The sequence below is a fragment of the Apium graveolens genome, chromosome 10, assembly GCF_009905375.1.
Source record: "Apium graveolens cultivar Ventura chromosome 10, ASM990537v1, whole genome shotgun sequence".
In the NCBI taxonomy this organism is placed as follows: Eukaryota; Viridiplantae; Streptophyta; class Magnoliopsida; order Apiales; family Apiaceae; genus Apium; species Apium graveolens.
The window spans coordinates 29442540-29469430 of NC_133656.1; the positions used below are offsets into that span (position 1 = coordinate 29442540).

The 26891-nt window shown below is 38.8% G+C and overlaps 1 non-coding gene across 1 annotated transcript; it reads left to right on the plus strand.

The window, feature by feature from the left end:
* The first annotated feature begins 20613 nt into the window (after positions 1–20613).
* LOC141694121 (small nucleolar RNA R71) lies at positions 20614–20720 on the plus strand. The gene has a single exon (XR_012563449.1). It is a non-coding gene; the product is annotated as a small nucleolar RNA R71 (small nucleolar RNA).
* Positions 20721–26891: the final 6171 nt, after the last annotated feature.

Sequence of the window (26891 nt, forward strand, 5' to 3'; positions counted from 1 at the left end):
ACTTAGTTTAAAACCGGTTAGACAATGGTTTGTAATAAAGAGAGTTTGTAAGATTTTTAATTTTGGCTTGTAATAAAGTAGTTAGTGGTTCTTATTTTCATACTTCAACCTAAAAAGATCATGGTTAGTGTTAAAGGGGTTTAGATACATTTCATTATTATTGTTATTCAGATTGTACAGGTTTGGTGATTAGCTAGTAACCCCCAGACTTATACCCCGGGTCTGGAGGGTATTACAGGTTTGGCATCAGAGCTGTAGGTTTGGTCCCTGAAAACAAGAGTATTAGGATTAAGATAAGATAAAGAGATCACATAGGATAGGAATAGTCAAATAGAAAGAGTAGTGTTAGGACTTAGATAAGATTAGAATAGGGAAGTATAAGTTTTAGGATTATTCAGTGACCTTTCTTCTTTCTTTGTAATATTGTCAAATGGCGTCGTCAGGTTATTCAGGTTCATCTGAGAGGACAGTTACATGACCAGTTGCACCAGTCATCCCACCAGTATCTGAGTATATATTTCCACCTCTTCCACCTCCTCCACCATTGCCCTAGGAGCCAGCACCACCAGTGCCAGATATGATTCCTGATCCAGTAGAGATGTTTGATCCACTGGAGTTCTTTGAGCCGATGCTTTTACCTCCACTTCCAGTAAAGCATCAGTTTATGCCAGAGGTTGAGCCAGAGCTTCCACCACAGTAGTGTTACCTCCTATTCAGGTGTATGCCCCAGAGCCAGAGATATTTCAGATGGTTCCGATTAAGGGTATGGGTGAGCATGATGTGGAGTTACAGTTGGGGTTACCACAGTAGGGTGTTGCAGGGATGCAGAGAGTTCCCTCGCAGGAGTTAGTAGGTCATGTTGCACAACCATATATGGTACCGTATCATGATTACAGTGTTATGAAAGAGGATGCTGAGTACTGGAGATCCCAGTGTAGGGAGATTATGCATTTGTTTGATCAGAGAGACCGAGGACCATTAGCCGCACTTCAGCCGGATTATATGATGAGACAGAGGTTACAGCCCACACTGATGAGCGCTACTTTTGAGTTAGATGCTTTGACACATGACGGGCTGCCTTCTTTTGCGGACTTTTATAGGATTTTTCGTCTGGCACAGACAGTTGTTCAGGTACTCTGAGATGAGCTGAGGCGTATTCCATCGGGATTTTGAGACTCTGACCACAGAAGACCTGATGTGTAGTATAGGTGATTGATGTAGATAGATGCTGCTAATATAGTATGGTTAGGGATGTATGTGTGTAGCATTTAGCTTAACTTGTAGCGGTAGCCATGACAGTTTTGAGCGATACTTTTTGTACCAAGCATCCACACCTGAGGCTGGTGTCATATATATAAAATGAACTTTTTCAAAATTTTCCTTTTTATTTAAATTTCAGTCTTTACAATTTTACAGTATTTACATTTACCTTATTGTTTTACAGTTTTCCGTACTTTTAAATTCTGTATATAAATCAAATCAAATCATTTCAGTTAACTGATTAAATTTCCTGTTTTTATATTAAGCAAATTATTTTCTTCCGTAAATCATTATTTAAAATTTTGTTAATACAAGATAAATTGTTCCCTTATTTACTATCAATTGTTTAATAAACTATTAAAAAGGAATTACTGGTTTTATTATCAGAAAATGGCACCAAAGAGTAGGACTAGAACCGAAACCTCCAACAGGTACTCAGAAGAATAGCCCAATGATACCATGAACCAAATGTTCCATCTGATGCAACAACAGATGGTAATGATGTAACAACAACAGATTCAGCAACAAATGTTACAACAGCCACCTCGTCCTGAACCTCAGATAACACCAGCTATACCCGTTGTTACTTTCAAGCAATTTCAGTCGGTTAAGCCCCCAGAATTTGAGGGAACAACAGATCCTATTAAGGCTACCACTTGGTTGAAAGAAATAGAGAAAACATTTGCACTCGTGAAGGTAGGTGAGGACCAAAAGACTGATTTTGCTAGTTACTTTTTGAAAGGAGAAGCAAATTGTTGGTGGGAATCTAGAAAAGCTTTAGAAGGTGAAGATATTATAACATGGGATAGATTTAAAGAGCTGTTTTTAGAGAAACATTTTCCTCGCTATGTGAAGAATCAGATGCAGATATAGTTCTTGGAACTGAAGCAGGGAAGTATGTCCGTGACAGAATATGAAGCCAGGTTTACTGAGTTGGCTAGATTTATTCCAGAACAAATTGATACTGAAAAAAAACAAGCCCAAAGGTTGCAGTTTTTGAATTGACAACTTATACCACCGTGGTCCAGAAATCCCTGATTATTGAGGGAGAAAGTGATAGATCTCAAAAGGAAAGAGGACAGGGAAGTTTCCAAAACCGCTCTAGCAGGAAGCCAGGATTCCAAGCTCGGACAAATGTGAATTTTAAAAGAATAGGACAAGGCAACCAGCAGACAGGTCATCGTTTCCAAGCTCCCAACCAGCAGGAGATTGTTAGAGTCCCAGTGCTGTTAGAGTCCCAGTGCCGTATTGCAAGACTTGTGGTCGAAAACATACTGGCGTCTGTATCAAAGCAGATGTGACGTGTTTCAAATGTAAGCAGAAAGGGTACTATTCTAATGAATGTCCAATGGGAAAAACAGAAGTTACTTGCTTCCAGTGTGGAAAGAAAGGGCATATCACTAGGAATTGTAAAGGACCAGCAATGGCAGCTAGCATTCCTAAAGTGTTGGCATTACCTCCTCCACCGCAGCCTAATCAGCCCAGAGCAAGAACTTTCAACATGACAATGATCGAAGCCATGCAGAGTCCTAGTGTGATTGCAAGTACGCTTTTGGTGAATTCAGTAAATTCAAAAGTACTAATTGATTCTGGAGCTACACGATCTTTTATTTCTGAAGAATTCCTTGATAAGCTATATTGTGAAACTCAATGGTTGGGCGAGACGTTAATTATAAAATTAGCGAATGACGACCAAGTTCCGGTAGACAGCGTGTGTCCTGCGTGTGATATCAAAATAGCCAGACATCATTTCTCCGTAGACTTGATTCCTTTTAAATCAGGAGAATTTGACGTTATTTTGGGAATGGATTGGTTAGCTTCGTGATTGTATTTATTGATGACATCTTAATTTATTCAAAGTCCGAAGAAGAACATGCCGAGCATTTGAGGATTGCTTTAGAAATTTTAAGAAAAGAACAACTGTACGCGAAGTTCTCGAAATGCGAATTCTGGTTGAAGGAAGTGCAATTTTTAGGGCATATTATTAGTAGGGAAGACATTCAAGTTGACCAGGGAAAATTGAAGCTGTGTTAAATTGGGAAAGGCCGAAGACACCAACAGAAGTTCGAAATTTCTTGGGATTGGCAGGATACTATAGAAGGTTTGTCAAGGATTTTGCAAAGATAGCCACGCCATTGACCAAGTTGACCCGGAAGAATGAAAAGTTTGAATGGAATGAGAAATGCGAAGAGAATTTCCAAGAATTGAAAAATCAGTTGATAACCGCACCTGTACTTGTTTTACCTGATGATCAAGGAGACTTTGTCATTTATAGTGACGCTTCATATCGAGGACTCGAATGTATTTTGATGCAGCATGACAATGTAATGCTTCTAGACAACTAAAGCCTCATGAGCAGAAGTATCCGACACATGATCTGGAATTAACAGCAATTGTATTTGCACTGAAGCTTTGGAGACATTATCTTTATGGCGAAAAGTGTGAAATTTACACGGATCACAAATGTCTGAAATACATTTTCACGCAGAAAGAACTCAACTTGAGACAACGACGATGGTTAGAACTGATTAAGGATTATGATGTTACGATCAGTTATCATCCAGGGAAAACGAACGTTGTGGCAGATGCGCTGAGCCGAAGGTAAAAATTGAATTTGTTAACTTCATCTGAAGAATTATCCAAGGAATTTGACAAGTTGGAAATTGAGATTCGTATTCCTAATGAATCAACTGAAGCTATTTATGTGATGACTTTTCAACCAGATTTATTGGAAAAGATTTGACGATGTCAAGAAGAAGTGATGAGTCAAGATGACAACTTAACAGGAGAAGAAATCACAACCCAGAAGGATAACGAAGGAATTCTATGCTTTGCATCAAGAGTCTGGATCCCTAATGTGGCTGAACTGAAGGCAGAAATATTGCGAAATGCGCACAGCTCTAAATATTCCATAGAACCGGGAAGTACAAAAATGTACCGCGATCTGAAAGAAAACTTTTGGTGGCCAAATATGAAGAAGGAGATAGCAGAATGGGTAAGTAAATGCTACACATGCCAACGAGTTAAAGCGGAACATCAACATCCCAGTGGATTATTGCAGCCATTGGATATTCCAAAATGGAATTGGGAACATCTAGCAATGGATTTTGTGGTAGGACTTCCAAGGACTAAAGAAAATCATGATGTGATATGGGTAATCATTGAAAGACTAACAAAGTCGGCATATTTTTAATCAATTAACGAAAGATTTTCACTCAATAAGCTAGTGCACTTATATCTTAAGGAAATTGTGATGCAATATGGAGTTCCAATATCTATTGTATCTGATCGAGATCCCCATTTTAATTCAAGATTTTGGAGACAATTTCAAGAATGTCTTGGAACTAAATTAAATATGAGTACCGCTTATCATCCGCAAACTGATGGGCAAATTGAAAGAACTATCCAAACAATAGAAGTGTTAGATATATTTGATAATGTCATGTGTAAAATGATTTGTGTTTAGTTTTCAGATCTTATCTAACAGGACAAATCAGTACTTAACTGGAAATCAGCACTTATACTGAAGACAGAACTTAAGATATCAGAACTTAGGTTATCTGAACTTAAGTTGTCAGAAGATATTTATCAGAGGATAATATCAGGACTTAAGATGACTTTCAGATAAGGCAGGCGGCTGATTGAAAGGAAAGAAGATCGAGACCAAGACAGAAAGAAATATGCATGAAAAAAAGAATTCTATGAAGAATAGAATACTTGGAAGAAAAGATAACTAGTTGATATATTTTAGGAAGCAGAATTATATTCCATATCAATTAGAATTTATCTTGTAACTGTGTAGTATATAAACACAGGCATAGGGTTTACACTATATGTGTTATCATTATCGAAGTTATTATTCTTTGTAACCCGAGAAGCTCTCGTGATAATTTGTTCATCACTGAGAGAGGACAGTTCCATATTGTAACAGAGTTTATTGTGTTGAATAAAATATATATTCTGTTACTTGAGTTCTTATATTCGATTTGATTGTAGTAAACACTGTATTCAACCCCCTTCTACAGTGTGTGTGACCTAACAAGTGGTATCAGAGCAGATCTGTTAACACACAAACGGTTTAAGATCCAAAAACAATCATGTCTGGAGAAGAAACTCCAACCAAGCCCACCAAAACTGAAGAACCTCCAAAAACTATAACTTATAGTCGATATGAGACTATAAGATTTTCCATGTTGAAACCTTCTGAGTATTCCATATGGAAAGTGAAGATGGCTATGTTTCTGGAAGGTACAGATCCAGAATATCTCGACAGGATTTATGAAGGACCACATATGCCAACCAAACTCTCTGTGAAAGTTGCAGGTCAGCCATCAAAGTCTGTACCAAAGGAGAAAAGTGATTACACTGCTGAAGATATCTCATCGATTGCGAAGGATGCAAAGGTAAGACACTTGCTGCATAGTGCCATTGATAATGTCATGTCAAACAGGGTAATTCATTGTAAAGCTGCAAAAGAGATATGGGATGCTTTGGAAACAAGGTGTCAGGGAACTGATTCAATTAAGAAGAACAGGAAGACTATACTCACTCAAGAGTATGAGCACTTTGACTCAAAGCCTGATGAGTCATTAACTGATCTATATGACAGATTTGTCAAACTCTTGAATGATTTGTCACTAGTTGAAAAAGAGTATGATATTGAAGATTCAAATCTTAAATTCCTGTTAGCTCTTCCTGAAAGATGGGATTTGAAGGCCACAATAATAAGAGATAACTATAATCTTGATGAAATAACTCTTAATGAAATTTATGGGATGCTCAAGACTCATGAACTTGAGATGGAACAAAGAAGCAAGAGGAATGTAAGAAAGTCAAGGACATTTGCTTTTGTGGTTGAGGAGGAAAGTCCCAAGGTTGCTGCCTCAAAGAAAGGCAAAGGCAAGGCTCTCATCACAAAGTCTGATACTGAGTCATCAAGTTCTGATAGTGATGATGACTCAGAAACTAAAAGTATACCTGAGATGGACCCTGATGAGGAGATGATGAAGCTGTGTGCTCTTATTGTGAAAGGAATCACAAAGATTGCATACAGGAAATTCAGGAGAGGAAAGAAGTTTTCCTGGAAAGGTGCAAGTTCTGATAAGAAAGGTTTCAGAAAATCTGAAGGCAAAGGAGGCAAGTTTGACAGAGGAGATTACTCAAATGTTAAATGCTACAACTGTGGTGAGAAAGGCCATATATCTCCTGATTGTAGAAAAGGGAAAAGTGACAAAGGAAAGGCTCTTGTCACAAAGAAGAAAAGTTGGTCAGATGCTTCAGATTCTGAGGATGAGGAAAACTATGCCTTGATGGAAAATGCTGAAAGCAGTTCTGATACTGCTGACTTAAAGGTACCTCAAACTACTTATGCCTTTCATACTGATGATATTACTGAGTTGATAAGATATCTTAAAACCATGTTCATTAGTTATAAAGATCAAACTTTAACATGTGAAAGATTAAATTCTGAAAATCTTGCTTATAAAAAGAGGAATGATTATTTAGAAAAAGAGTTAGTCATGTTGCATCAAACTCAGAAAGATAGAGATGATGCCTTTTATGTTAGGGATGAAGTGATAAAAATGAATGAATCTCTAAAAAACTGAGTTAGAAAAGGAAAGGGAAATTATCAGGACTTGGACTAACTCTGGTAAAACAACTCAGGATATTCTTAGTAGTGGAAACTGGAAAGAGGGCTTAGGCTATGGAGATGATAAGAATAGTAAGGGAACTGTATAAACTGAGCCTATAGTTTTTAAACAAAAACCAAAGGTAAATCCTGTTAAGTTTGTAACTGCAATGTCTGAAATTGAGAAATTAGAAGTTAAGGAGAAAGTAACTTCTGACAAACCTAAACAGGATAAGCCAACTGAAGTTAACATAGGCTTAATGACTAAGAAGCAGCTTAAGCATAAGCTGAAAGATGTTAAAAATGTAAACAAGGTAAAGCCACCTAGGAAAAATAGGAATGGAAAGGAAGGTGTGAACAAAAGTAACAATTATAAGCCCGTTCCTAATGCTCCTAGAAAAACATGTCATAACTGTGGAAATTCTAACCAACTGGCTTCTTTTTGCAGGAAGAATAAGAATATAAACTCCTTACCCTCTAAGTCAGGAGTTAAGAGTCAGTCTGTTAGATATAAGCCACAAAATCCTAGTTTTCATTGTGGTAGTTTATGGCATTCCATTTATACTTGTAAGGAATATCATAGTTTGTACTATGATTATTATCAAATAAAACCTTCTGTAAAAAAAGTTAGCATTATTCCTTCTAGTGTAAGTTCTGACGCAAAGTCTGATATTGTAAATTCTGATAAGAAAACTGTTAACATAAACTCTGATGCTCAATCCGCTGCAAATGTTAACAAACTTAAAGAGGCCAAAGGATCCAAGCAAGTCTCGGTCCTTAAAACTAATTATTAGTGGTCTTTGTGATTGCAGGGCAACAAGAAAAATATCCTAGTTCTAGACAGTGGATGTTCAGGACATATGACTGGAAATAAAGCCCTGCTATCAGACTTTGTGGAGAAAGCTGGCCCAGGTGTTTCTTATGGAGATGGCAACATTGGAAAAACTCTGGGATATGGCAATATCAATCTTAGGAATGTCATCATTGAAAAAGTAGCTCTGGTCTCAGGACTTAAACACAATCTGCTAAGTATGAGTCAAATCTTTGACAGAGGTTATCATGTGGATTTCTTTGAAGAACACTGTGAAGTTGTAAGCAAATCTACAGGCAAAGTTTTTCTGAAAGGATACAGGCATGGTAACATTTATGAAGCCAAGCTTTCAACAAGTACTGATGGTTCTGCAATCTGTCTGTTAAGTAGAGCATCAATTGAAGAAAGCTGGGATTGGCACAAGAAACTCTCTCATTTAAATTTTAACAATATAAATGAACTGATCAAGAAAGATCTTGTGAGAGGACTCTCAAAATCAGTATTTGCTCCCTGATGGCCTTTGTGATTCATGTCAGAAGGAAAAACAAAAAAAATCTTCATTCAAGAGCAAGACTGAATCATCAATTCTTGAGACTTATCACCTACTACATGTTGATCTATTTGGTCCAGTTAATGTCATGTCTATTGCAAAGAAGAAATATGCTATGGTCATAGTGGATGAATTCACCAGATACACATGGGTATATTTCTTGCATACAAAAAGTGAAACTGCATCTATCTTGATTGATCATGTCAAACAACTGGATAAATTGGTCAAAGATTCTGTGAAGATCATAAGAAGTGATAATGGCACTGAGTTCAAGAATTTGATCATGGAAGAGTTCTGCAAAAACCATGGAATAAAGCATGAATTTTCTGCTCCTGGAACTCCACAGCAAAATGGAGTTGTTGAAAGAAAGAACAGAACTCTTATTGAAGCTGCACGAACTATGCTTGATGAAGCAAAGTTTCCAACCTACTTTTGGGCTGAAGCTGTGCAGACTGCTTATTTTACTCAGAATGCAACACTTATCAACAAGCATGGAAAAACACCATATGAGATGGTGAAGAAAAAGAAGCCAAATCTGAAGTATTTTCATGTATTTGGATGCAAGTGTTTTGTTCTTAAGACTCATCCTGAACAGCTATCCAAATTTGATCTAAAAGCTGATGAAGGAATTTTTGTTATTGAATTTAAGAACAAAATCCAAATTTCCACAAAAGCCTTCAGAGTCTACAATTTAAGAACAAGAGTTGTTATTGAATCTATCAATGTCTCTTTTGATGATAAGAAAATTACTGGACTTGAAGATTTCAATGATTATAATAAGCTGAGATTCGAAAATGAAGTTTTAAATTCTGATTGTGTAATTCCTGACAGTTTAAATCCTGATACTGCAAACTCTGATGGATTAAACTCTGATGTTATTAAAAATGTGGTGACTACGCCTAAAGAAAATGCACCCGTGCAGGGGGAGCATACTGAAGATCCAATAACATCTCAAGAAGCATCAGAATCTACAACAGGCACTTCAAGTTCTGATTCATCAAGTTCTGATGGGCTAAGTTCTGATAATTCTGGAAACTCATGTTCTGATAATTCTGGAAACTCAAATTCTGAAGGATCCAACTCAGAGAGCATAATTTCAGGGGAAGCATCAAAAATAGTTGATGGAGACAGCATGGATCATGGGGGAGCATCCAGTTCTAGAGAAAACATTCCATCTGCAAGGAAGTGGACTAAAGCACATACACCTGACTTAATTATTGGAAATCCTGATGTAGGTGTCAGAATTAGAACAGCTACATCAAATGAATGTCTCTATCATTCTTTTTTTTCTCAGACTGAACCAAAGAAAGTGGAAGAAGCTCTTCAAGATGCTGATTAGGTGCAAGCAATGCAGGAAGAGTTACATGAATTTGAAAGAAATAAAGTCTGGACCCTAGTGCCAAGATCAAAGAACAGGTCTGTTGTTGGTACAAAGTGGGTGTTCAGAAACAAAACTGACAGTGATGGAATAATTACAAGGAACAAAGCAAGGCTAGTTGCAAAATGATACTCTCAACAGGAGGGAATTGATTATGATGAAACATTTGCACCAGTTGCTAGATTGGAAGCCATAAGGATATTTTTGGCTTATGCTGCTCACAAGAAGTTTAAAGTCTTTCAAATGGATGTGAAAAGTGTTTTTCTCAGTGGAGAATTGGAAGAAGAGGTATAGGTTGAACAACCTCCAGGCTTTGTAGACCCCAAATTTCCCAATCATGTCTACAGGCATGATAAAGCACTTTATGGCCTTAATCAAGCTCCAAGAGCATGGTATGAGACTTTAGCTCAGTTTCTTCTGAAAAGTGGATTTAATTGAGGGACTATTGACAAAACACTGTTCTACCTCAACCATGGAAATGACTTACTTTTGGTGCAAATATATGTTGATGATATCATTTTTGGTTCAAAAAATGACAGACTTTGTAAGAAGTTTGCCAAGCTGATGCAGTTAAGATATCAAATGAGTATGATGGGAGAACTTAACTATTTTTTGGGCCTTCAAGTCAAGCAGAATGAAGAAGGAACTATTATTTGTCAATCTAAGTACACCAGAAATTTGTTGAAGAAATTTCAAATGCAAGATTGTTCAAGTGCATCCACTCTTATGGCCACTGCAACAAAGTTGGATAAGGATACTGGTAAATCAGTAGAAATTACTGATTACAGAGGTATGATTGGTTCACTACTCTATTTAACTGCAAGTAGACCTGATATTATGTATGCTACCTGTCTTTGTGCAAGATTTCAAGCAGATCCAAGAGAACCTTACTTAACAGCTGTGAAAAGAATTTTCAAGTACCTTAAGGGTACAGCTGATCTGGGATTGTGGTATCCTAGAGAATCAGACTTTAAGCTAATAGGTTACTCAGATGCAGATTTTGCAGGATGCAAAATTGACAGGAAAAGCACAAGTGGAAGCTGCCAATTTCTTGGAGGTAGATTGGTTTCTTGGTTTAGCAAGAAAGAGAAGTAAATTTCCACATCAACTGCAGAAGCAGAATACATTGCTGCAGGAAGCTGTTGCGCACAGATTCTTTGGATGAAGAATCGGTTACGGGATTATGCGTTAGAATGTTTTAAAATCCCTATTTACTGTGATAATCAAAATGCTATTGCTATGACGGGTAATCCAATTCAACACTCAATGGCAAAGCACATCAGCATTACGTACCACTTCATAAGAGAACATGTGGATGGAGGTACAGTGGAATTGCATTTTGTTCCAACAGATCAACAACTAGCAAATATCTTCACAAAACCACTGTATGAAGCTACTTTTACAAGATTGGTAAATGAACTTGGAATAGTTTCAGGTTCTTTCTCTAAATCTGCTTAGTTTATGTTCTGATATATCAGACTTTATGATCAGTATTTACAGATATTACTATCTTTGTGTATTCTGTGCTTAAATTAAAATTTGCTTAAGTACTGATTGTTGTCTGATGTGAATTTCTAAACTCTAACAGTGATATGAATGTTTCTGTGACTATTCTATTCAATGAGGATAACTGTGCTAGATGTTGACCTAGTAGTCTTTAATATACTAAAGATCCCATGTTTGAATTAATTGTTTATGTGGAAATCTTTTAACACAAGCAAATTTTGATATTGAGCTTAGTTAAGTTTACTTTGTGTATCTTATTACTAAGTCAAAAACTAGAATAAATGCTTCTTATCTGTTAAGCTATGATGTTAGTAAATCTGATGGATGTACTAAGTGGTGATAAGCCTCACTTATCAAAAGAAAAAGAAAAGAAAAGAAATTAATATCAGGTACTCCTTTGAGATCTAGAGTAAAAATGTGGAAGGGAAGACCCAAGTGCATTGTTGGTTGTTAGGGCGAAAACACGCGCTAATATTCACGCAAGTATACGCGTTCGCAAGTAATATAAAATACTTTCTAGTTCGTTCCCTCAGAGACTCAGACTAAATTATTGTCTAATTAAACTCACTCACCAATGTATGATTACTTCTCAATGTTAAGACACTAACACTTAAAATTGTTGATTAAATATTAACTATAATTAACTACTTAATTAATCACTTAACTAACACTTCAATTTATCAATAATAAAACACTCATGAGATCACAACTTCATTATTACTTCCTTCTATAGCCATTGTTATTACCTTTAGCATGTGACAATGATGATATTAATCGAATAACACAAAACTGATAAAAGCCAACTTTCATTGTACTAATACCATTCTACCAAGCATCCACAATTAAGATAGAAGTTGAATAGTCATCAATTATGTTGAGTTCCCATATGTCTACAGAAATTGACAACACAACGATTTAAGCACAAGTTATTCCTTTTGATTACATAGGGCAAATAAAACTGTTAGAGTTACCCACTAATCATGCACACCGTACATGAACCTATGCTAGCATGGCAAGTTCTAAATCTCAAGATCCACCGTCGCTTCACAAGAGATTAACACCCTATCTTATATGTTCGCGACGCACATAAGATGAACACGCACAACCAATACTAGATATCATGCAATCATCACACACTAAAGTATTAAACAATTAACTAAAGAATTCCATAATAAATCCGTTGCAACCCCATGATCACGATTAGCCCATAATAGTACTTATCGTCATCATGGGTTCATATGAAATCATGATAAACAAACACAAGAAAATAATAACTAAACTAATTATATTAAAACAGAGTACGTCACAAGAGTAAATAAGTTCAAAGCCAGAAAACTAGCATCCAACGTTACAACGAAACAAGAATCACAAGAATATATGCTTCCTCTTCGTTGCGGTGTGCTAAATCGGTCTTCTTCTTATCTCCTTCGCTCCTTGCGTAAAAACACAATCTTCTTCAATCCACACTTATGAAAAACGTCTCAAATCTACTTATATAATAGTCCCATAAAACTCAGATTACATAGAAGTGGAAACCAAACAGAAGTAGAAGTCCTAAAATAATTTGTCTTTTTTCCCGACCCTGCGCGGCCGCTCAGCATAGCTGAGCGGGCGTTCAGCTCGCTGCGCGACCGCTCAGCAATGCTGAGCGGGCGCTCAGACCTCTACTGGAAAAATTCTGATTTCGCTCCGTTTCTTCGCCGTAATCTGCCCGTTTCTTTCCTCTCGCAATGGTGAACACATGCCAAGGCTTATTCTTGATGATTCCTCCCCCGAAATGCAACTAAAACCCTGAAATGCATAAACACTAGAAAAACGCATCAAATACACAAAATACTTGATTTCAAGACACCAATTTAAGCCATTTTAAGACGCTCTAAGTGGTATAAAATGCCACTTATCACACCCCCAAACTTAAATCGATGCTTGTCCTCAAGCGTCACAGACTCAAAAACAAATAAAAACATGCATGAATGCAATCTATATGAAAATGCAGCGATCCCCCTTACTACAATTAACCAACCAAATTGTCACATCTCAACGAATGCAGTTAGACAACTAAAGATCAATAAACTCATGCAAACGGACATACAGCCAGAAACGTGGTGTGTGCAAATACTTAACAGATATGCTTCAGAACTAGACCAATTACTATGACTAGACTATCCTCAAGGCAATCCTACGATTATACAAAGAATAAAAAATTCTAGGCACAAAGTGATATACAACACTACAAGAACTCTGGAGCTTACTACGGAATCGTGCTTTTTATTTACAACTCAAATGCTTATTTGACCGTGCAATGAGTGAGGTCCACAAAAGACTTATACAATGATATCCATGTAACGAGCGTTAGGTTAGCGGATCCCAGACTCTAAAAGCCTTAGGTCACTAGGCACAAAGTCCCCTAAGAACTTAATAACTCGAATACCAAAGAGCCCACTCTTGATCAATTATGCAATTTTTTTTTTTTTTATAACTTCTGAGCAAGTGCGTTTCGCTCCATCTTGCTCAACCCTAGACTACTCGCACCATATGCGAGCCGGCTACTAGCCATTTGACGCCTAGCCACAACTAGCAACAACTTCCATATTTTTTCTCCAATTTTTTTTCTTTTTCATGTCTTTATCACTAAGAACCTATAATCGAATTCTAAACATAATAAGTAGATTGACCTTGAAAACAACCAAATCATAACAACAATCTAGCCCTTACGCATTCTCTAAGACTTAGTGGACTTACAATTATTTCTAGCATGCATATCAACCTACACAACTTAATATCACTTTAATGCTATCACTACACTCGCATCAATATCACAATTCAGTCGATAAATCATTGCAAAAGGGATCATGGTAAATGCATGAGCTACATGACATTCATAAAAAAAAACTATATGGCATAAATTATGCAACTATATGAACTAAACTATCATGAATATGCAACTAAATGACACACACACAATATTCCTTAACTACCACCCCCAAACTAAAAATCTTCACTGTCCTCAGTGAAAGTAGTAGAAAGGAACACAGGGTATACCTACTCGGAGTCATCATCATCATCACCCTCAGTGGGTGGAGTATCAGGCGGCGGGTATGCAGAGTCCTCACCAAAAACTGGCCACTGGATATCAGCTCCAAGGCCTTGAAAAGCAGTCCCTAACGTAAGGGTGAGCTCCTGAGCAAACCTGCTCTGCGCCTCATACATGGCATCCATCCGCCGTGAAAGCCTCCTATACTGGGCATCAACCATCCCAGCACCCTCCTGAGCTCTCGAAGAACCAGCCTCATCACGCCCTGGCCTAGCCATAGTAGTACCTCGTGCTGGACGCCCTCCTGGAAGACGATAACCCAGACCATGCTCCTCAGGCTAACCACTGGTCCACTCCTACATCCCATTCAGAGTGCCAGAATCAATCGGAGCTGCTGGCAACTGCAACTGCTCATGAGCCGGCCAGTTCACTCCCACAGCTCGGCATAGCTTCGTAACCGTAGATGCATAAGGGATGTTCATATGCTTCGCTCCCCTCAAAAACTTCAGAATTCCTTGGTAGATAAACTCACCAAGGTCCACATAGTATTCCTTATTCAGAATTCCCCACAACAACTGTGCTCTCTCAACTGTGACCTCGTGTGCATGCGAAGAAGGCAAAATATTAGCACAAATAAATGCATTCCATGCACGGGCATACCTGTTCATGGCGATCGCCGAAAAGTGACGATACTCATTAGTGCCGGTCCTGCAGATCCAAACTGTGCCCGGTCGACAGAGAGTCGCACAAATCAAATCCAAGTCAAAATCCTCAGCAGTCTTTTCATTCCAGTTCTCCTCCTCGGGCTTCCTCTCTCGCTGTCCAATCACACGGCGAATCACCGCAGGATGATAATCAACCGTCAGCCCTCGGACCACAGAAAACCCATTCTTTTCGGCCTTCGCGTTCGCGTAGAACTCGCGAACAACGCTCATCGGTACTGCTTCGGGTGACTCACAAAAAGCTATCCACCCCTTCTCTGCAATCATGGGCAGCAACTCACCATCCCTCCCCGATGGTAAAAACCCCCTCTCCTTCAGAATCGGCTTCCCCAACAGCCTAGTGTACTCCTCCTCCGCAGCTCTGTCAGTTAACCGAGGCCTTGCAGCAGTACCCCTCGATGAATCAGCAGTAGGAACTGTGCTGTTGCTGTCAATAGTGCGTGCTCTCTTGGGTGCCATTGATTCGTGAATAAAAGTGTGTAAGAACTGATTTTTGATGTTTGTGAGAGGGTTTAAGTGTAGGAAGTTTTGTGGGAGATATGTAGGATAGGTGTATGTATATATAGGGTGTGGATTAGATTAGGGTTTGGGAATTAAGGAGTAAAATGATGGGGTAGTGGGAACAAATCGTGGGTTTATGGGCTAAAACTGTTTTTGTGTGTGTTTTTTTTTTTTTTTTCTGAACTGAAAAAAAATATTCTGGTACTCGACCCCTGAGCGGTCGCTCAGCAAAGCTGAGCGGGCGCTCAGCTTGCTGCGCGGTCGTTCAGCAAAGCTGAGCGGGCGCTTAGCTTGCTGCGCGGTCGCTCAGCAAAGCTGAGCGGGCACTCAGGGGGTCACTGGATTTTTTTTTTCAGCCCCTGTTTTCTGATTTTTTTGTGTTTTTGGATAGGTTATTAACTTCTAAGGGTTCCTGTAACAACAATTCATGGGTTGCCTCCCACGCAGCGCTTCTTTTTTGTCATTAGCTTGACGTTTCGTACCCTTCTCAAGTAGTCAACAAAATGGCACTAACCACTTCTCGGTTTGCCATGTCCCCATAGTAGTGCTTCAACCGCTGACCGTTAACCTTGAATGCTTGGTCCGGATCATTCTCAAACATTTTCACCGCTCCATGTGGAAACACAATTTTGACAATAAAAGGTCCAGACCACCTTGATTTCAACTTCCCAGGAAAAAGTCGGAGCCGAGAGTTGAATAAGAGAACTTGTTGCCCTGGCACAAATAACTTTGGATGTAGCTTCCTATCGTGCCACCTCTTCACCTTTTCCTTATACATTTTGTTATTTTTGTACGCTTGCAGTCGAAATTCAACAAGTTCATTAAGCTGAAGCATTCTTTTCTTACCAGCTGCATCTAAATCCAGGTTCAACTTCTTTAATGCCCAGTAGGCCTTATGCTCAAGCTCCGCAGGTAGATGACATCCCTTACCGTACACCAACTGAAACGGTGACATTCCAAGTGGAGTTTTGTATGCTGTTCTGTAAGCCCAAACAGCTTCATCGAGCTTTAAAGACCAATCCTTCCTTGACGGACAAACAACCTTCTCTAGAATGCGCTTTATCTCTCTGTTAGACACTTCCGCTTGACCATTTGTTTGCGGATGATAGGTAGTAGCTACTCGATGATTCACATTATAACGCTGCATCATAGAAGTGAACTTACAGTTGCAAAAATGCGATCCTTCATCACTTATGATTACCCGAGGTGTTCCAAACCTTGTGAAAATTTGCTTATGAAGAAAATTTAGCACTACCTTTGCATCATTTGTCGGTAAAGCTTTAACTTCGACCCATTTTGAGACATAATCGACTGCCAGCAAGATGTACTGATTATTGCAAGATGAGATAAAAGGCCCCATGAAATCGATTCCCCATACATCAAAGACCTCGACTTCAAGCATCACATTTAATGGCATTTCATCCTTCCTTGACAAATTTCCCACTCTTTGGCAACGATCACACCTTAAAACAAACTGATGAGCATCCTTGAACAAAGTAGGCCAGAAAAAACCTGTTTGCAGAATACGAGCTGCCGTTTTCTCACCACCATAGTGTCCACCATAAACCGTGGAATGGCAGTCTCGTAATATCCCCTCCGTCTCACAGAACGGGATACATCTCTTGATGATCTGGTCAGCTCCCTGTCTAAATAAATATGGTTCATCCCACATATACCACTTCACCTCATGCAGAAACTTCTTCTTTTGAGCGGATGTCAAATTAGGAGGCATTATATTGCTGACGAGATAGTTTACAATATCTGCAAACTATGGTTCTTCCTCCTGAATTGAAAACAACTGCTCATCCGGAAAAGATTCATTGATTAACGTCCTATCTTGTGAAGTAGAATCGGGATTCTCCAACCTAGAGAGATGGTCAGCTACTTGATTCTCAGTACCTTTTCTATCTTTGATCTCTAACTCAAATTCCTGAAGTAAAAGCACCCAACGAATGAGTCTCGGCTTCGAATCCTTTTTGGAAACTAGATAACGAATCGCTGCATGATCAGTGAATACTATTACTTTCGTACTAAGCAGATAAGATTAAAATTTCTCAAAACCAAAGACTATAGCCAAAAGCTCCTTCTCAGTAGTGGTGTAGTTCAATTGGGCACCATTTAAGGTCTTACTCGCATAGTAGACCACATGGAAGAGATTTTTCTTGCGCTGTCCCAGAACTGCACCTACCGCATAATCACTTGCATCACACATCATCTCAAACGGTTCTGTCCAATCTGGTGCTATAATAACTGGTGCAGTGATCAAACTCTTCTTGAGAGTCTCGAATGCTGCCAAACATTCATCATCAAATTTGAAAGGCACATCTTTCTCAAGCAAATTGCACAACGGCTTAGATATCTTTGAAAAGTCCTTGATGAATCGCCGATAAAAACCCGCATGACCAAGAAAACTACGGATTCCTTTCACAGAATTACTTGGGGGAAGATTTTCAATGACTCCCACCTTGGCCTTGTCCACCTCCAGACCCTTGCTAGAGACCTTATGCCCAAGGATAATGCCTTCACGCACCATAAAATGACATTTCTCCCAATTGAGCACCAAATTAGTTTCCACACATCTTTTGAGTACGGCGCGCAGATTATTCAAACATTCATCATATGAGTGTCCAAAGATGGAGAAGTCATCCATAAACACTTCGACGTTATTTCCAATCATGTCAGAGAATATAGCCATCATACATCTCTGAAAGGTGGCTGGTGCGCCACATAACCCAAACGAAACTCTGCGAAAAGCAAACGTGCCAAAGGGACAAGTGAAGGTAGTCTTTTCCTGATCCTCTGGTGCAATACAAATCTGATTATACCCGGAATAACCATCCAGAAGACAAAAATACTCATGTCCCGCCAATCTGTCAAGCATCTGATCAATAAATGGAAGAGGGAAGTGATCCTTCCTTGTGGCTTTGTTCAATTTTCTATAATCCATGCATACTCTCCATCCTGTAACTGTTCGAGTAGGGATGAGCTCATTCTTTTCATTTGCGACCACAGTGATACCTCCCTTCTTAGGTACACATTGTACGGGGCTCACCCACGAGCTGTCAGAAATAGGATAAATGATGCCTGCATCTAGCCATTTTAGAATTTCTTTCTTCACCACCTCCTTCATGATGGGGTTCAGTCTTCGCTGTTGTTCCACAGTTGGCTTACTACCTTCCTCTAGCAGAATTTTATGCATACAATATGAAGGACTTATCCCCTTGATGTCTGCTATGGTCCATCCTATAGCCGATTTGAATTCTCTCAAAATCCTTAAGAGCTTGTCTTCCTCACTACCTGAAAGGTCAGATGAAATAATAACAAGTAACGTAGATGAATCACCTAAAAAAACATACCTCAAGTGCTCAGGTGATGGCTTGAGCTCCAAGGTAGGTGCTTCCTCTATTGATGGTTTGAGCTTCCCTTCAGCGTTCTTAAGGTCAGAAGTACCAAGAGATTCAAATGGTATGTCCAGCTTTCGCTTCCAGGGAGAAGCGTTCAGATATTGTAATTGCTCGTTGCTATCTTCATCATCGCTGTCAAAATCCCCCACTAAGGCCTTTTCCAATGCATCAGACATTAGCATGTGATCGAGTTCCGAAGTAACCGCAGAATCAATCACATCCACTTTTAAGCACTCCTCATCTTCTGTAGGGAATTTCATTGCCTTGAATACGTTGAAGGTCACATCTTGATCTTGGACCCGCATAGTAAGTTCCCCTTTTTGCACATCTATCAAGGTACGACCAGTAGCCAAGAAAGGCCTTCCCAAGATTATGGGAATCTTCTTATCTTCCTCAAAATCCAGAATACCAAAATCTGCTGGAAAGAAGAGCTTATCCACCTTGACGAGCACATCCTCAACTATGCCCCTTGGGTAAGTGATGGAACGGTCAGCCAATTGTAGCGACATGTATGTGGGTTTTGGATCAGGCAGATCCAGCTTTTTAAAGATCGACAACGGCATTAGATTAATGCTTGCTCCCAAATCACAAAGGCACTTGTCAAACGTCAGATTGCCAATTGTGCAAGGAATGGTGAAGCTTCCTGGATCTTTCAGTTTTGGTGGTAACTTTTGCTGTAGAACAGCGCTGCATTCTTCCGTGAGAGCAACGGTTTCAAGGTCATCCAGTTTCACCTTCCTTGAAAGAATAGTCTTCATAAACTTCGCATAACTAGGCATCTGTTCAAGAGCCTCAGCGAAAGGTATATTGATGTGAAGTTTCTTGAACACCTCCAGAAACTTCCCGAACTGTCTATCCAGCTTTTGTTGCTGCAATCTCTTAGGAAAAGGTGGTGGAGGATAGAGCTGTTTCTCCCCTGTATTAGCCTCAGGCAGAGTGTGTTCAACAGTAGTCTTCCTTGGTTCCGCCGCTTTCTCCTTTTGCGTAGATTCTTCACCTCTAATTTCAGCTTCTACTTCTTTTGCCTTTTCAGCATCAGCTACTTTTCCAGACCTTAAGGTAATAGCCTTGACTTTCTCTTTAGCTTCCTTCCTGCCTGGTACTTCCGTGTCAGTGGGAAGAGTGCCAGGTTGACGATTGAGCACTGCATCGGCTAATTGACCGATTTGATTTTCCAAGGTCTTGATAGAAACTGCCTGATTCTTGCACAACAGCTTAAGTTCCTCAAAATCAGCACTAGTAGGTGCAGCTGCACTTCCCTGTTGAGGATATGATTGCCTTGTAGCATACTGCTGAGGTTGCTGGAATCCAGGTGGGTTAAACTGTTTACTCACTCCTTGCTGATATGGTGGCTGAATAGCATTCTGATTATTCCCCCAGCTGAAATTTGGATGATTTCTGTTGTTAGAATGATAGGTCGCTGGCACAGGCTGCTGTTGTCGCTGATAATTATTCACATACTGAACAAATTCGTTGACAAGAGAACACTGATCCGTAGCATGAGAACCTGCACAAAGCTCACAAACCATAGCTATTTGATTCACTCCATACGTAGCCAGAGAATCAACCTTCATTGATAGCGCTTGGAGCTGGACTGCAATAGCGGTGGCTGCATCAACTTCCAGAATACCTGCTACCTTGCCTGACGTCATCCTCTGAGTTGGGTTTTGATGCTCATTTGCAGCCATCGTCTCTATAAGATTATACGCCTCAGTATAGCTTTTAGCCCATAAGGCGCCTCCAGCTGCTGCATCGAGCATGGGCCGAGATTGGGCCCCCAAACCATTATAGAAACCAGTGATCACCATCCAATCCGGCATTCCATGATGTGGACATTTTCTCAACATTTCCTTGTAGCGTTCCCAAGCCTCGCACATAGATTCTGTAGGTTGCTGCGCAAACTGAGTAAGAGCACTCCTCATAGCAGCAGTCTTTGCCATCGGATAAAACTTCACCAGAAACTTTTGCGCAAGATCTTGCCACGTAGTGATGGACCCAGCTAGTTCAGAATGTAACCAGTCTTTAGCCTTATCCCTCAGTGAGAATGGGAAAAGCCTCAACTTGATAGCCTCATCAGTCACGCCATTATACTTAAAAGTGCTGCAGATCTCGACAAAATTCCTTATGTGCATGTTGGGGTCTTCAGTTGCCGCTCCTCCAAAAGAAACAGAATTCTGCACCATCTGAATAGTGCCTGGCTTGATTTCAAAGGTGTTAGCTTGAATAGCCGGATGAAGGATTCTTGACTGAATGTCATCAATTTTAGGCCGAGAAAAATCCATAAGAGCTGGATCAGCTTGGACAATACGATCTCCCATGTTTACTGGTTCTTTCTGCTCAGTTCCTGAATCCGAATCCTCAAAATCTAACTTCTCCGGAATATCAAGAACTTCGTCTGTCTCCTCAACTGTATCTAAAGTCCTCTTGCGAGCACGAGAACGAGTTTGCATAAACGCTTGCTAAAGTACCTGAAACACAACCGGAAAAAATAAGTAACTACTACGTCCTAATCACTGAGTCCTAATGACCAATGATGGTAAGTACATAAACTAAACAAAGCTGCCGAGTCCCCGGCAGTGGCGCCAAAAACTTGTTAGGGCGAAAACACGCGCTAATATTCACGCAAGTATACGCGTTCGCAAGTAATATAGAATACTTTCTAGTTCGTTCCCTCAGAGACTCAGACTAAATTATTGTCTAATTAAACTCACTCACCAATGTATGATTACTTCTCAATGTTAAGACACTAACACTTAAAATTGTTGATTAAATATTAACTATAATTAACTACTTAATTAATCACTTAACTAACACTTCAATTTATCAATAATAAAACACTCATGAGATCACAACTTCATTATTACTTCCTTCTATAGCCATTGTTATTACCTTTAGCATGTGACAGTGATGATATTAATCGAATAACACAAAACTGATAAAAGCCAACTTTCATTGTGCTAATACCATTCTACCAAGCATCCACAATTAAGATAGAAGTTGAATAGTCATCAATTATGTTGAGTTCCCATATGTCTACAGAAATTGACAACACAACGATTTAAGCACAAGTTATTCCTTTTGATTACATAGGGCAAATAAAACTGTTAGAGTTACCCACTAATCATGCACAACGTACATGAACCTATGCTAGCATGGCAAGTTCTAAATCTCAAGATCCACCGTCGCTTCACAAGAGATTAACACCCTATCTTATATGTTCGCGACGCACATAAGACGAATACGCACAACTAATACTAGATATCATGCAATCATCACACACTAAAGTATTAAACAATTAACTAAAGAATTCCATAATAAATCCGTTGCAACCCCATGATCACGATTAGCCCATAATAGCACTTATCGTCATCATGGGTTCATATGAAATCATGATAAACAAACACAAGAAAATAATAACTAAACTAATTATATTAAAACAGAGTACATCACAAGAGTAAATAAGTTCAAATCCAGAAAACTAGCATCCAACATTACAACGAAACAAGAATCACAAGAATATATGCTTCCTCTTCGTTGCGGTGTGCTAAATCGGTCTTCTTCCTTATCTCCTTCACTCCTTGCGTAAAAACACAATCTTCTTCAATCCACACTTGTGAAAAACGTCTCAAATCTACTTATATAATAGTCCCATAAAACTCAGATTACATAGAAGTGGAAACCAAATAGAAGTAGAAGTCCTAAAATAATTTGTCATTTTTCCCGACCCTGCGCGGCCGCTCAGCATAGCTGAGCGGGCGCTCAGCTCGCTGCGCAGCCGCTCAGCAATGCTGAGCGGGCGCTCAGACCTCTACTGGAAAAATTCTAATTTCGCTCCGTTTCTTCGCCGTAATCTGCCCGTTTCTTTCCTCTCGCAATGGTGAACATATGCCAAGGCTTATTCTTGATGATTCCTCCCCCGAAATGCAACTAAAACCCTGAAATGCATAAACACTAGAAAAACGCATCAAATACACAAAATACTTGATTTCAAGACACCAATTTAAGCCATTTTAAGACGCTCTAAGTGGTATAAAATGCCACTTATCATTGGTATTAAGTAATATGCATTAGAAAAGCAAAATAAAATTTTCTTGGTGACTTTTCACCCTCTATGATTACTGGAGAAATACTCTGATAACAACATAAATTCTGATAAGCAGTCGTGACTCACTTACACTGAGAAGCCACTGTAAAATGGAATTTTAAAAGATACATAAAATGAGCACAAAACAGTTGAGGTGGACTCATGCATGAACTCATTCTAAAGTCGACTTCAGAATAATGACAGATTTTGAGCAAAGTTCTTAGTTATGCCTTATTTCTAAGATGTACTGAAGTGAATCAGACTTTACTCTTTGTCTGACATTTAGCTTAATGCACACACTTACACTCCATATGAATGATTAAAATTACTGTGGTGATAAATGTTATTTTAGATAAACAGTTTATGTGTCAGATTGCATAAATTCTGAGGACAAGTTCTGATGGAAGTTCTGATGAAACCATATCAGTATTTGTGTCAAGAATTACTGGAATACACATTCACTTTTCGAGTTAAGGAGCCATATTCTGATGACTTTTAAATCCTGATAATAATCAAGTTCTGAGGCTGACGTGGCAGTATTTATTTACTTGGTTTATTTTTGGTCATTACCTGAACGATAATATTTTTACAGAATATTGGTTTATGTGAGATAAAACAGTCATAATCATTATTGGTTAGTGGTTAGCGTGTATGTCTTGAAAAACTGCATGCGCACAGTAATTATTATTATATCTCGTGTACCCATTAACTCTGGCTTTAGATCTTTTACTGACTGTTATTATTACACATCAGTCTAGGGAGTCGAGGGGTCATTATTTTTACTTGTAATTGTTACACAGTCCTCGCATCCCCTAGTATTCTTTTGGTTATTTAAACCGATCATTCATTCCAGCCAAAACATCTTTCATTTTCTCACAAACTTACTCTATTTTTATTCATATCAACAAAAATTGCCCGTTTCAACATGTTCCTAAACTATGAAACCTTTAACATGGAGTTGAGTTGTGATGAATGGTAACAGGAGTGGCATGTCACCGCCATTCCTGATGAGCTTTGGAACTTGGTTCCACAAGAGGTTCACACAAAACTCTTGTTCTTATCAATGGAGTATCACCTCCATCTTGATAGGTTGGAAGAAGAATGAAGAGAAGCTCTCCGTCAGCAAGAACGGATCATCCGACTTGCAGTGCTTTTCGTCAGCAGCAGAAGTAGTAGTCGTTAGGTCTTCTTAGGCTAGGACTAAGGCTGTTGATGTTAAGAATCGTAGAATAGGACTATCTTGTAATTGCATGTAATTGATAAATTTTATGAAATGTACTCATCTGATATATCAGTGAAATTTTCTTTTACAAGATTTGTTCTTTGTTTCTTAAATTATGTGACTGTGCATGTTTAATTGCAATTTATTAATCCTTACTTCATCAATTTTTAATTCTATTTTGTGATGGATGTTTTGATTAAATTCTGTTGATTTGAGGAAATAACTGAGGAACAGGTTCCCATATCAGAACCTGTTGTTCTAGAAGCTGAGAAGGTTTCTTCTCAGAAAGATACTGTAACTGGGAGTTCTAGGCCCCTCAAAAGGCTTCAAAAGTTAAATTCTGATGAAAAAGCTCCTACAGTGTCTCCACCTTTGAAAAAGTTAGAGAAACAGAGAGCTCACAGGGACATAGTTGAGTCAGATTCAGAGGATGTAGTGAAAGCAGCTAAGGAAGGGGATCAGGAATCTCTGATCTCAACAGAATCAATTGTTATTGAATCACTTCCTTCTGCACAACAAGAAACTGCTCAAGACAGAATTCCTACACCCCCTATGTCACCTATAGTTGATCCAGTACATACTGAAGAACCAGGTACAAGTGCTGAATTTGATATTCATAACCTGATTGTGCCTGAGGTTTTGTACTTGGAAGCTCCACCAATTCAACTCACTCCACCAACAACTTCAATTTTGAATGTTAATCAGAACCTGGATGCAGATCAGAATTTAGAGGAAGATATTGAAGCCTCTATAGCCTCACATACTGCTATTTTATCTGAGGATGCTGATACTGCAGGATCTACAAGTTCTGATGCTGCCAATGAAGAAACTACAGGTGAAGATGCTGCTAATTTAGATGCTGATGCAGCTGGTCCATCAGGACATGCACCTCAACAAATAGTTAATAAAGTTGATTTAGTCAAGAAGTTTGTTACAGGGGAAGCACCAGTACCTTGGAGTGAAACTCCTAGAGGAAAGGAGCGGACTAAGGAATGGAACACAGTTAGTTTTGTTCCTTCTGAAAAGATTCTTGCTGAGCATCTGGCAAAAGCTGATGAAATTCTGATAAATGAGGATTTCAAGACACAGATGAGAGTTACTGCATTGAGTACTAGGCACCTTCAAGGTCAACACTCAACAACCCATGCTAAGGTGAATAAAATTCAAGAAACCTTGATCCCGCAAGATATGAATGTAAAACTTGAAAAAACAGATTTTTCAAGCCAGTCTTTGACAAAATTGCCTACATTGAGAAAACTCAGGAGAAGCAACAAACTCAAATTGAAGAAATTCTGAAGAATCAAGCTTCTCACTAAAATCAACTCAATGAGATCCAATCCTCAGTGGAATTGTTTGTCTCTCTTCTTTTACCTGCTCATGCCAAAAAGGGGAGAAAGTGATTAAGTCCAAATGCAAATCTATTCAGACACTGAAAGGAAATGATGATGGAAATGATGACCAGGGAAACTCTAACAAGGGTAGAGGTCAAGGTCTAGGCAAAGGACTTTCATCAAGTAAATCTAGAATTACAAGTCAAGGAACAAGTTCTGATACTGAGAGAAGAATAAGTTCTGATACCGGTAAAAGGATAAGTTCTGGTGAACATCTGGAACTTGATAAAGAAATTTCAAAGCAGTTATTTCTTAAAGAAAATCCAGGAATGGACTTTGAGAGTCTAAAGGAAGAAGAAGCTAGACTCAAAGGAGAAAGTGTCAAGATAAAATCTAAATCTTCTGTTGTTGAAAAGAAATTTCCAAAACCTAAGGGTATTGTGATAAAGGAAAGAACAAATTCCGAGGAAACTAAAGCCAAATCACAAATGGAAATTGATCCAAGGTCCAAGAGCAAAGAAAAAGTTGATGAACCTGTAAAGGTTTATATGCCAGTCATGGATGAAGAAATAATTGATGATGAAGAAGATGCTAATCTTACTCTGATGCATAAGAAGATTTTTCAAACAACCTCTGACATGGCCCATGTTGTTCAGAGTCAAGATATAATAAGTTCTGATATGACAGTGAAGCAAGCAACCTCTGACATAGCTCAAGTTGGCTTGATATCAGAAGATAAGGAAAAGGAAACCTCTGACATTGCTCATGATAAACCTTCAAAGATACTCCTACCAGGATTCACCAAAGCTAAACAAGCTCAACCTTCGAAGACTGCAACAAGTGGTTTTGAAGCAAGAGTTGTTACAGGAAAGGAAGCAAGAGATAAATCTGGATTGGGTAGTTCTGATGAAAGAAGAGTACACAACACTACCAATGATCCAACTTCCTTAAGTGAACCAAGTGTTGGAGCAACTCCTGAAAGATTGAATCGACTTGAATCTGTACAAATGGTTTACCATACCTTCTTGAAAGAACATATCTTGTTATATTTTATGACAGATGGAAGGGTATGCCATATTAGGCAGAATTTTATACAACTGAAGTATTTTGAAGAACTGGAACATGTTCTATTCCTACTTCAAGTGAGAAACAGATTAACAGATAGTGCTGCAGGTTATTTAAAGTCTCAAATTCAAAGACATAAGAAGCTTTATTCTGTAAAGACTGACAGTACATACTGTCCCAAGTACAGAGATCACAAAGGTGATATTGTCGAAATGAAGCCTAACTCTGCTAAGATTATAACTACTTTTCTGGGTTATAAGGTTGTGGAATTCAATCTAGAGTCTGACAAGGCATATCTCATTATACTAGATCAGGAGATAAGAAAAGCTAAGATAAATGATCTCAGAGCAGCTATTTTTCAAACTGGAGAAGATACAGCTGAATTGATAAATGC